The sequence below is a fragment of the Melanotaenia boesemani genome, chromosome 17, assembly GCF_017639745.1.
Source record: "Melanotaenia boesemani isolate fMelBoe1 chromosome 17, fMelBoe1.pri, whole genome shotgun sequence".
Taxonomy (NCBI): Eukaryota; Metazoa; Chordata; class Actinopteri; order Atheriniformes; family Melanotaeniidae; genus Melanotaenia; species Melanotaenia boesemani.
This window is the reverse complement of record NC_055698.1, coordinates 32,265,350-32,277,365: the sequence shown is the minus strand read 5'-3', so window position 1 is coordinate 32,277,365 and position 12,016 is coordinate 32,265,350.

The following is a 12,016-nucleotide window of genomic DNA, read 5'->3' as shown; positions in this document are numbered from 1 at the left end:
TAGCAGGAAGGAAGAATCAACAGGTTTATACAGGTAAAAACATGGCGGATGAGGCTCGAGCCGCCGTGGTATCATACAGGATAAGTAGCTGATACATTACTAAATGTTCTGATTTTACGACATAATAAATAAATAAAAATAAAAAATCTGCTAGTTTTTCTGATTTTTCTTCTGTTTTTCAAAATTAAAAGATAATATTACAAAAGATGACATCCTAAAAACAAAAGACTACAGAATGCATAGTTAGCTGGTGATTGTCTCATTAATTAAAAAAACACAAGCAAATATTATATATATATGTATAAATATATATATATATATATATATATATATTGCCTATTCTTTCCCTTATTCTTTTCTCTATTTATTTCCTTGTGTCCTATGGAGGAGTAAGAATATATATATATATATATATATATATATATATATACATACACACACAGGGCTGCCAACTTTTAAGTAATCCTCGTAGTAAGATTTGGTGGAACCAACCAAAATTTTGTCGCATACACAGCAGCAGGACATAACAATCATTTTGTCTGATTTTGTGCAGATTTAATCATAAAATATAACACTCAGGAGTAACGTCATGTAACAGAAAGGTTTACAAAAAGTTTATTAAAAGTTATTATTAAAACAGAAACTTCAAAATAAAACAGGAAACAACTAAGGAAGTTACACTATGACAAAAAACAGGGAATTTCACAATAATATTTCCCAAGAGCCGCGTGCCTTGTTAGACTGGCAGATTGAGGGGGAGAGAAAGTATGAAAATGAACACACGGACACCACTGCATGCTCAGACCCGCCATGCCATGGATGAAGTTTCTCTTTAAACATGAAACAACCTGGTCAGCTGTTTAATAACAGACATCCCCCCTGCAGCAATCACTGCTTGTCATGGATGAAGCTTCTCGTGGACGAAGCTTCTCATGGAGGACGAAATGACCAGACCAAAACAAACTTTTTTTTTGCTCACTTCTTGCAGAGTATGTAACAAGCTTTGGGCTTCACATCTGCAAAGGCTCTACAAAGGGATCACATTAGGATCGGAGGCAGTACACAGACAAAATCCTCCATATCAATGTTCAGAGTATGAATGGGCCTTTATGTTGTAGGCCAAGGGCCTTTTAATAAAATACATTCATCCTACAAAATCAGCAAACTTTGAAAAAGGCTCATAGCTTGTGCTCATATTTTCATGCCTTTCATTAGCCAGTTTACCACAGACATGATTATCTGAAAAGTGCTCACTTTTTCAAAGAGCTCTCCCACATTTGCATCCCCACCTTGGAGCTGCAAGTTAAGTTGGTTCATGGATTTGACACAGAAATGCAGCCTGAGCCACAGATTCCCGATCTTGCATAAACTGAGACAACTCCTCTGCTTTATTTTCTTTTTGACTGGAAAAAAACTCTGCGAGTTCTTTGCACAGTGCAAAGAGGCGCTGCAGAACTCGCCCCCTGCTCGGCCATCTGACATCTTTGTGCTGCAGTAGGTCTGAATATTGTGTGTCTTGCTCCTGTAGCAGTAATTTGAAAAGCTGGTGCTGCAAGCTTGAAGTTGAGTGAATGTGATTTACAATTTATTCTTGATGTCCATTGCTCCTTTCATTTCACCAGTTATGCACACAACACCGTCTGGTAAATGATGCAGTGTAGTGGGTTAACCGTGGGCTGGTCTGATATGTGATGCTAAGCCCCTCTCTTCTTCTATCATTGCATCGTCAGTCACAATGATGCTGATTTCATCCAGCTCCAGAGAATGTTTCTCAAAATAAAGTCGAAGTGTACATCCTCACCTGTCTTGTTGCTCTTGAGGGGCTAACGGCACAGCAACTCCTCTTTGAAAAGCTCCCTGTTATATCTCACATAACAGCCAGCGTTGCAGTATTCGTTGCATCTGTAGACTTGTCCTCAGCTACTGATGTGTAATCCACACCCTTCAGTTGGTTAAATAAAGTGGAAAAACTGTCCTCATATAAAGTTTCCCACCTTCGTGCCACAATTGAATCCGAAAGCTGAACCTGCTTCACACGGTTAATGATTTCATCTTTGTGTCTGTCACTGGCAAACAACTCCGATGGCTTGTCCTTTTTGCCAGTTCCCAAGTCACACGAAGCGAGGCAGCGGTGGCTTTTTCAGCAGAAGTAGTTGTAGTCATCAAGACAGTTGATGTGGTTGAATAAGACAACTTTAAAGCCGCAGTCTTGTCTTTCTGTGCAGTGCTTCCAACCGGGAAAACTGCACTGAAGCTAGCATGTTTAGTCTCATAATGACGTTTAATATTAGCAATGTTGCATTCAGCAACTGTCATTTGGCAAGTTAAACACAACGGTTTAGCACTGGTGTGAGATGGCAATATGAAGGCAAACTCATCTGTCCATTAGTTATTAAACTGCCTGTTTTCAGTGTCAACTTTGCTAACTCACTCATTTTCTACTAAAGCGAAGATATTCACCCAGGCAGACACGACTTTTGTTGTGCGGGTATTAGTGAACTTTTTAACCGCGCAAACACTTCGCCACCTTCACAGCCGATATCATAAAGGGCCATGTGTAAACTAATGACGAGGAGGACTCCTTTTACACCCAGTTCCTTGTGTGGAAGCTATTCAATACTTACACCATGATCAAAGGAAAAACTTGTGCAAAATATTTTAATTACAGAAATGAGTGGGGGCCAGTCAGCAGTCACTAACGGACCGGATTTGGCCCGCGGGCCACGAGATGACCATGGCTGCTTTATACTTTTCTTAATAAATATTATCATCAGCTCTTTTCAAACTGGCATCTTCCCCCTACTAAAGAGACAAACCTCGACCCATCTGTAATTATTTCCTATAGACCCAAATCCAATATTCCTTTTCTTAGTAAAATACTTAAAAATTCTTTACAAACAACTGGATTATGATCTCTCACATAACAACGTTTTAGATACTTACCAACTGCATTTCAGATCAAACCACAGCACAGAAACAGCTTTTCTCAAATTAATAAATGACCTTAAGATCAAGAGAGACTCACAGAACTTCAGTTACCAGATCTTACTGCTGCCTTTGATGCTGTTAATCAAGACATTTTAATTCAAAGTTGGTTTAACTGCTCAAGTGCTGGATTGGTTTTCATCGTACTTCAAAGAAAGGAAAGAAAGTTTTCATGTTTCAACTGGCAGTTTCAATTCAACCGAGAGAAAGATTATGTCTGGTGTACCACAAGGATCAGTTCTTGGCCCACTTCTCAAGTTATACATGCTCCCGCTTAGTAATATCCTAAAAAAAATTCAAAATATAGCTTATCACTCATATGCAGACGATACACAGTTGTATTTTCCTCAGATGATCTGACTTCAGCTGCAGTTGACAAGTCTGACAGACAGACAGACAGACAGACAGACAACTTTATTTATCCCCGAAGGGAAATTGCGTTGTTACAGTAGTCCAGTGTCATACTTGGCATAAACTATGAATAAAAAATAGAAGTAAAATATACAATATAAGTAAAGTGGAATAGAAGTAGAAATAAAATAAAGATAGAAATCCAGAGTGGAATAAAATTAGAAATAAATAAAATATGAATACAGAGTGGATTGGCAGATAAAGTGCAGTGGCAAGATGAAGTAATAATGAAACTAGCTATCAGATATTAATATGTCAATATGACTATGTGAATAAAGGATGTGCAAGGATGATACAGAATGTTGGATGTGCAAAGGATACAAATATTGTATAATTATATGATATATAATATCAAGCGACAGTTATAGGTTGCAGTAAGTTCAGTGGTTGGCTTAGTCCAGTTGTGTGATCATGGCTTTGGCAGAGGTAGATGAGTTATGGAGTCTTATTGCAGCAGGAAGGAACGATCTCCTGTACCGTTCCTTAGAGCAGCGGGGTTGGATCAGTCTGCTGCTAAAACTGCTCTTTAACTTGTCCAGTGTGTTATGGAGGGGGTGGGAGGGGTTGTCCCTGATTGCCAGCAGTTTTGCCAGCATTCTCTCCTCCACCACCTCCTCCAGGGTGACAAGTTTAGAGCTGACAGCAGACTCTGCCTTTCTGATCAGTTTCTTCAGTCTGTTGGCGTCCTTTGCCTTGATGCCCGCACCCCAGGACACTACAGCAAAGAAGATGGCGCTCTCCACAACAGACTGATAAAACATCTGCAGCATCTTATTGCAGACGTGGAAGGACCTGAGCCTCCTTAAGAAGTAAAGCCGGCTCTGCCCCTTCTTGTAGATGGCGTCAGTGTTGGTGGACCAGTCCAGCTTATTGTTAAGTGTGACGCCTAGATATTTGTATGAGTCCACTGAGTCCACATCCGTCCCATTGATGCAGACAGGAGAGGGCAGAGGCTTGTTCCTCCTAAAGTCCACCACCATCTCTCTCGTCTTCGCCACGTTCAGCAGTAGGTGGTTCTCCCCACACCACCTCACAAAGCGGTCCACCAGGTCCCTGTACTCTGCCTCCCTGCCCCCCTCCACACATCCCACAATGGCCGTGTCATCAGAGAATTTCTGCAGATGACACGACTCAGTGCAGTACTTAAAGTCTGATGTGTATGTGGTGAAGAGGAAGGGAGACAGCACAGTTCCCTGGGGGGCCCCAATGTTACTGATCAGACGATCAGACACACAGCTCTGTAACCTCACAAACTGCGGTCTGCCCGTCAGATAGTCGTCTACCCAGGCGACGAGGGGAGCACTCACCCACATGTCCAGAAGTTTGGCCTTCAGCAGTCCAGGCTGGATGGTGTTAAAGGCGCTGGAGAAGTCGAAGAACATGATGCGGACTGATGTGTCAGGTCTATCCAGGGAGGAGTAGGCCCTCTGCAGCAAGTAGATGATTGCATCATCAACCCCAACATGGGGCTGATATGCAAACTGGAGGGGGTCTTGTGATGGGCCCACCAGTGGCCTGAGGTGCGCCAGAACCAGTCTCTCCATGACCTTCATGGTGTGAGAGGTCAGTGCTACTGGCCTGTAGTCCTCCAGTGCAGTAGGACGTCCTTTTTTGGGCACTGGGACCAGGCACGATGTTTTCCAGAGCACTGGCACTCTCTGAAGGCGTAGGCTCATGTTGAAGAGGTGCTGGAGAACTCCACAGAGCTGACCGGAACATGCTTTCAGCACATAAGGGCTGAGTCCGTCCGGTCCAGCGGCTTTCCTCTGTTTGAGTCTCTCCAGTTCTCTCTTCACCTGGCTGGATGTGATGTGGAGTCCAGACTGGGGGGTGGGGGGTATAGCAGGTTCTGAGGTGGATGTAAGCAGTGGGCTGGGGGGTGGAGGTGACAACAGAGGTGCGAAGAGGTGTCTGCAGTCGGAGGTGGGGAAGAGCTGTGGGGGCTGTGAGGAAGTCCTGGGGGCAGGAGATGAGAACGGGTCCCAGTAGGTGGTGGTGTTGGTGTTGGTGTTGGTGGGGGTGGGGGGAGGTGGGGAGTTGTTGTATTGAGATTGAGATGCAGAAGAGGGGCTGCCAGTGGAGGAGGGGTTGGAGTTGAACCTATTGAAAAACATGTTCAACTCGTTGGCACGTTGCCTGTCCCACTCAGCTGCACCCCCACCTCTCCTCTGAAAGCCTGTGATCTCTCTCATCCCCCTCCAGACGTCCCTGGTGTTGTTGTCCCCCAGTTTGCGTTCAAGTTTTCTCCTGTAGTTGTCCCTGCTCTCCCTTATGCTGTGTTTTAGTTCCCTTTGTACACGCTTGAGTTCAGCATGATCCCCCGATCTAAAGGCTCTCTTCTTCTCATTAAGAAGGATCTTCAGGTTGCTGGTAACCCACGGTTTGTTGTTAGGGTAGCAGCGAACCTCTTTTGTGGGGATGGTGTTTTCAATGCAGAACCCAATGTAGTCAGAGACACAGTCCGTCAGGCCATCGATGTCCTCACCATGTGGTTCATACAGCGCATCCCAGTCCGTGGCCTCCAGCGCTCCCCGCAGTGTTTCCATGGCCTCAGGAGACCATTTCCTCACTGTCCTCACTGTGACTGGGTGCTGTTGAACAACAGGCTTATATGATGGTGAGAGCAGGACTAGGTTGTGGTCTGACCTGCCCAGTGGTGGCAGGGCAGTGGAGCTGTATGCATCCTCAACATTTGCATACAGCAGGTCCAAAGTCTTATTTTCACGGGTGGTGCATGTAACAAACTGGTGCATAGATACGTCAACTCCTGGAAGTCCAGAAACTTTTTAGGACAAAATAATGATAAAACTAAAATACTGGTTGTTGGTCTAAAAAGTCAGAGAGAACGAATATGTACCTACTTGTCTCAAACACAGCGAACAAGTCAGGAACCTTGGTATTATTGATCTGTTTTCACAGTCACATTGCAAACATCACCAGAACTGCTCTCTGAAAAATATATAAAAAATGAGAAACTTCTTATCTCTACCAGACTTTGAGAAGGACAAGACTCTATTTCATATCAAGCCACCTGGATTATTGTAACACACTATTTGCAGGATTATCCAAACAATTAACTGGACGATTACAACTTATTTAAAATGCAGCAGCAACTGTTACGGCTAGGACACCCAAATTTGAACATGTCATCCTTGTTCAACAGAATGACATAAAATCCTCTAACTGGTTCGTAAAGCACGGCTCAGCTCACTGTGTCCGACCCCATCAGGTCCCTCAGGTCAGCAGATGAAGGTCTTCTAGTTGTTTGTAGAATCAGATCCAGGGCTGCAGAAGGTGCCTGTATTTACTGCGGTCCTGTTCTCTGGAACAGGCTTTCTGTCTACATTTAAAACCAAACTTAAACTTACTGTTTTCACAGGCTTTCTGTTATACCTGCTGTATCTTCTGTATTTAGTTTTTATGTGCAATTTTGTACTCGTGTGTGTGTGTAAATGTATGTCAATGAATATGTACACATGTGTATACTTGTGTGTTTATATTTCTTGTTCTTTTTATGTGAAGCATATTGTGTCTACATGTAATGAAATGTGCTATATAAATAAAATAGTCATTTTTAATTATGTACATGATTTTAACGGTTTTAAAGGAGCAGTGTGAAATAAAATCTTGATTCCTTGGTCCGTGTTTCAAGATGAGTGGGATAGGTAGCCAACATTGCAGCCTTGCGCGCTTTGCGTGGGCTGGTCCTGCCCTGACAGGACGCACTGAGGACAGTCCATCCCGGTTGACAGTCACGCCGGGGGGCCGGGGCACCCGGGGGGCCCATCCCTCCCCGGCTGGTGGGTGAGAGAAGGCACAGTGAGCGCTACGTGCACGGCTCCTTGGTCAATGACAAAAAAAAATTAACACATTACTTAAAGCTGTATTTCTTTTGGTACTTACTATTTATACCTCTATTCTCTTAGAGTGAGATCATTTCTTTGGCCTGTGTCTGCTTAAAGCAATTTAAACAATTACAAATCTAAGTTTTTTTGTATTTGTTTTTGGCAGAATTTCCCCACTGGCTGAAATGAGCCAGATTTTAAAATACATTAAATAAGTGTAAATAAGTGAAATAGCAGTAGTACATCTCCTGATTTTATTGCAGTCTGGCCGCTTCATAAGGGAAATTTTTCTGTTCTGTCTCTTTTAGCAGCATCTGAAGGATGGACTCACAACCAATCAATAACACAGAAACAGAATTTATCAAGAAGTGCTCATCCATCAGTGTGCAGCTGAAATTCACAGGTGAGTCACTAATCTCATGGTCAGATGTCTCTTATCTACCACACGAGTGGAGGTGATTGGTGTAGGTGACTGCATATATCATATGATTAGATGGTGGTGGTGACGTACTGCACACGCTGATGCGATCATGTGTAGATTTACAATAAAAAATACATCCCTGTAACAGAACCAGTGCTCATATCAAAAAGGTCACAGCAGTATGTTTATTCAACACTGTGACTTACCTGTACTGTACACCTGGTCACGCCGCTCGTCTGGAAGCTGTCCGTGCTGGTGCTTATTTAATGTCCTCTCTGTGAGGCGCGTAAACACAAGACTTTTCCATGTCACTCACGTTCAGGTGTGGGAAATGTTCTGAAAAATTAGGAGATTTGTTTCAGTTGAACTCAAATCTAAATAATCAGAATTTATTTTCACATTTCTTCAGTTTGCATCAAAGAAATTAATAACTGAAAAAATCACCTATTTATAGTAACTTCCTGCTTAAACAATCAGTAAGTCAGAGTCTGAATAACAAAACGGGAATCTTGGTGGCAGGAATGAGATCAGTTCTAGTTCATTCCTCCCATTTCTGTTTTTTTTTACTGGTGTTTCTTCTTTCCTGTGACTCAGCATTGTCTTCTGTGAGCTTTCCCACCCCCACCATGACCGACATTTCCCACAGGGATGACTGGTGATTTCTATGCAGATCTGCAGGTTGACACAGTCAAGGTTTTGTAATAAACTGTGGTTTTCTGCTTTTGTCTCTATTTTTATTATTATTATTAAGATTGTATTTATGATAAATAGGAGTGTAGGTAACAGTTTCTAACAGTAGTGTCTGAAGTGGAAGAAGAAAAATGACATTTTTAATATTTAATAGGCTGGAACCAGCAAACACACAATGTTTTACACTGCAAAAATGAGCTTCTCAGCCTCTTCTTTATGAGGTCTATTTTTTCCTGCCTCCAGTCTGAAATGACTGAGCCTGCAACTACAAGCCGTATTTATAATCGTGGTCTATACAGAAAGCTGAGACATGTGAGATTACTACAGAAGTGTCAGAATCAGGACATGTGTTACTGCGTCAGAGTAAATTCACCTGGAACACAGTAGAAAATGTAAATGTTATTTCCTCCTAAAAGACAGCCACATTACGTTCAGTGAAAACCAGAGGATAGAAGCCCAGGTCATCTAGGAGTTAGTAAAGTAATTCTAGGAATGAGTATATTAGTTCAATGAATTAGTACCGTTGTCCTGTTAGTAAAGTAGTTCTAGAGATTAGTAAAATAGTCCCAGGTATTACTATGTGTCCTAGGAGTCTGTAACATAGTTGTGGAATGGGTAAAGTAGCCCTAGGAATGAAGCTGAACATGACAGAAACCTTCGTGCTATGCTACAGCGGTCCAGAGAAAGGCGTCAGACTGAATCTAGAAAAGAGCATCATTCGTGCTACTGAAGTCAGCTACTTTGGGCACCACCTCACAGCTGATGGTATCAAACCAGACCTGGACAAAATCAGAGCCATCAAGGATATGAAAGCTCCAAAAGACAAAGGTGAGCTTGAGACAATTTTGGGAATGGTTAACTACCTGTTTGCACCCTGTCTTCCTGACATGCTCTCCTCCGCTGACTCCTGAAAGAATCCAGTGAGTTTGTATGGGTTGCACAGCATGAACAAGCATTCAGGAAAATGAAGAAACTGGTCACACAGGAGCCAGGACCTGTGCAGATGTACGTTGATCCTGCAAAACAGCTGAAACTCCAAGTGGATGCATCAAATTATGGGTTAGGTGGAAAGCAATCACAAACCACTCTAATCCATCACACAGAAACCACTTGCAGCAGCACCTCATAGACTTAAGAGGATGATACTTCAGCTTCAAAGGTACAGTTTCACCATCATACACAGACCTGGAAGAGAAATACCTGTTGCAGATACACTGTCAAGGAAATCATTGTCTGATCAGGATCACGGTCTCAGTGAAGGAATGGACATTCAGGTACATGCTGTTCATAGCAGCCTACCTGTCAACAACATCAGGCTTATGGAAATCCAAGAGGAAACCAGTAAAGACACTCAGCTAACTATGCTAAAAAAGATCATACAGGATGGATGGCCTGAGGAGAGGAAAGATGTCCTCAAGTTGCAGCAGAGTTCTGGAGGATGAGCTATCTGCGATTAAAGGCATTGTGTTCTAAGGTGAGAAGATCATCATTTCAGCCTCAGTGCATGCAGAAAGGTTGTCACCTGTCCATGCAGTGCACATGGACATGGAAAAATGTAAACAGAGTGTGTGACAAACTATTCTGGCCTAAGATGAGTAAACAGATCGAAGACATATGCAGGGAAAAATGTACTACATGCCTTGAACATCGACCGGCAAACACAAAAGAGCCAATGATTACCCACAAAATTCCAGAGAGGCCGCGGCAAGTTGGAGTAATTAAACTACGTGGTTACTGTCGATTGTCACAGCAGATATTTTCAACTCGATAAAGTGAAAAGCAAAACATCCAGTTCCCTCATCCGGAAACTGAAGGCAACTTTCGCCAGACATGACATTCAATATACTCTTATATCGGGTAATGGTCCGGAGTACGAGGAGATTCACACAAACCACTACAAGCCCACGTTATTTACAGAGCAATGGAATAAAGCAGGTTAACGTCCTGGTCAGCGTGACCATTCCTGCTCGCCCGCACAAAGACAAAGTAAGTCATAGAGTAGCGCTAAGAATGAGTTAAGTAGCCCTGGGAATGAGTAAAGCGATCCTAGGAATGAATGCAGTAAGGAACAACTCTGAAAGAACCACTGACAGGCTAGTTTTGACTTTTTGAGTTATTATTGTTTAACTCAATAAAGGATTGAAATGATGGTTTTTCTCACTCATCTACAGCCTAGAGTTATTTTCTTATTTCAGGAAGTTTTACCAAGTGTAATTATTCTACTGCACAGGCAAATTATTTCACTTGATTATAGCCTGGATGTTCTCAGTGTTTTTCCTTTTATATAACGATAAGGCATTTTTGTGTAACTGTGTGAATTAGCACAAACGTACTCCCAAATAAATCTGGTAAATGTAGACAGTGATGTTTCGAATACCATATTTCAGTAGTGCATGTAGACGCGTTATATTAGATTATAACAGTAATCTGATTACTCTCAGACATCTGATTTTGATGGTCATGTTAACGGGCTCAGTGTTTTATAAAAGTAGTTATTATCTCCACCAAGGCAGAGGTCATGTAACGTTGTTCTGTCAGCGACATAACTCAAAACATTATGGACAGATTTTCATGAAGTTTTCAGGAAATCTCAGAATAAAGTGATTCGACTTTGAGGGAGATCCAGATCGTCTGGATCCAGGAGATTTTTAAAAGGATTCTTTACTGTTTGGAGAAAGGGATCATTTTTCCATTAGAGCTTTCTAACTCTCTCTAAAAAAAAGCCTGTCTGCAGTGATGCGGACTCTGCATCGATCTGTCGTGGTGAAGAAGGAGCTGAGCCAAAAGCCAAAGCTCTCGATTTACCGGTCGATCTACGTTCCTACCCTCACCTATGGTCATGAGCTGTGGGTAGTAACCGAAAGAACAAGATCGCGGATACAAGTGAAATGAGTTTCCTCCGCAGGGTGGCCGGGCTGTCCCTTAGAGATAGGGTGAGAAGCTCGGTGATCCGGGAGGGGCTCAGAGTAGAGCCGCTGCTCCTCCACATCGAGAGGAGCCAGATGAGGTGGCTCGGGTATCTGGTAAGGATGTCTCCTGGACGCCTCCCTGGTGAGGTGTTCCGGGCACGTCCCACCGGAAAGAGGCCCTGGGGAAGACCTAGAACGCGTTGGACGGACTACATCTCTCGGCTGTATGGATGGATGGATGGAGCCAGCCCGATCTTATAACCCCTCCCAGACTGATGCGCAGCAACCTTTGCTTCTCTAAAATCACTGCTGATGTCTTTCCTCCATGATATTATATTAATCTAAATGCCCGGCTGAACATTAGACTCAAAGTAAAAGCAGAAAGAAAGGTCCTGAAGTTATTAATGTGGACGTTCTATTAATAAATAACACACTGTAGTTCTGTTTGCTGCTAACACTGAGGATTTGTCCCTAAGTTCCACATAGAGAAACTGTTCACATTTTCCGCAACATTCATGTGAAATTTACGGTGTAATGCAAAAAGACCCTGAAAGAATCCACAAGTGATATTTCTATATTTAATCTTTTCCCCTTCATTTCATTTGATATATGTAAAATAATGCAAATAAAATAAATAAGCATTAAGTACCAGTCGTAGGTTTGGAATATCTACTCGTTCACTTTTAATGTGTCCAAACTTTTGACTGGTACTGCATGAAGAAAATGTTGAAAAGAATGACATAAATATGTTAAAC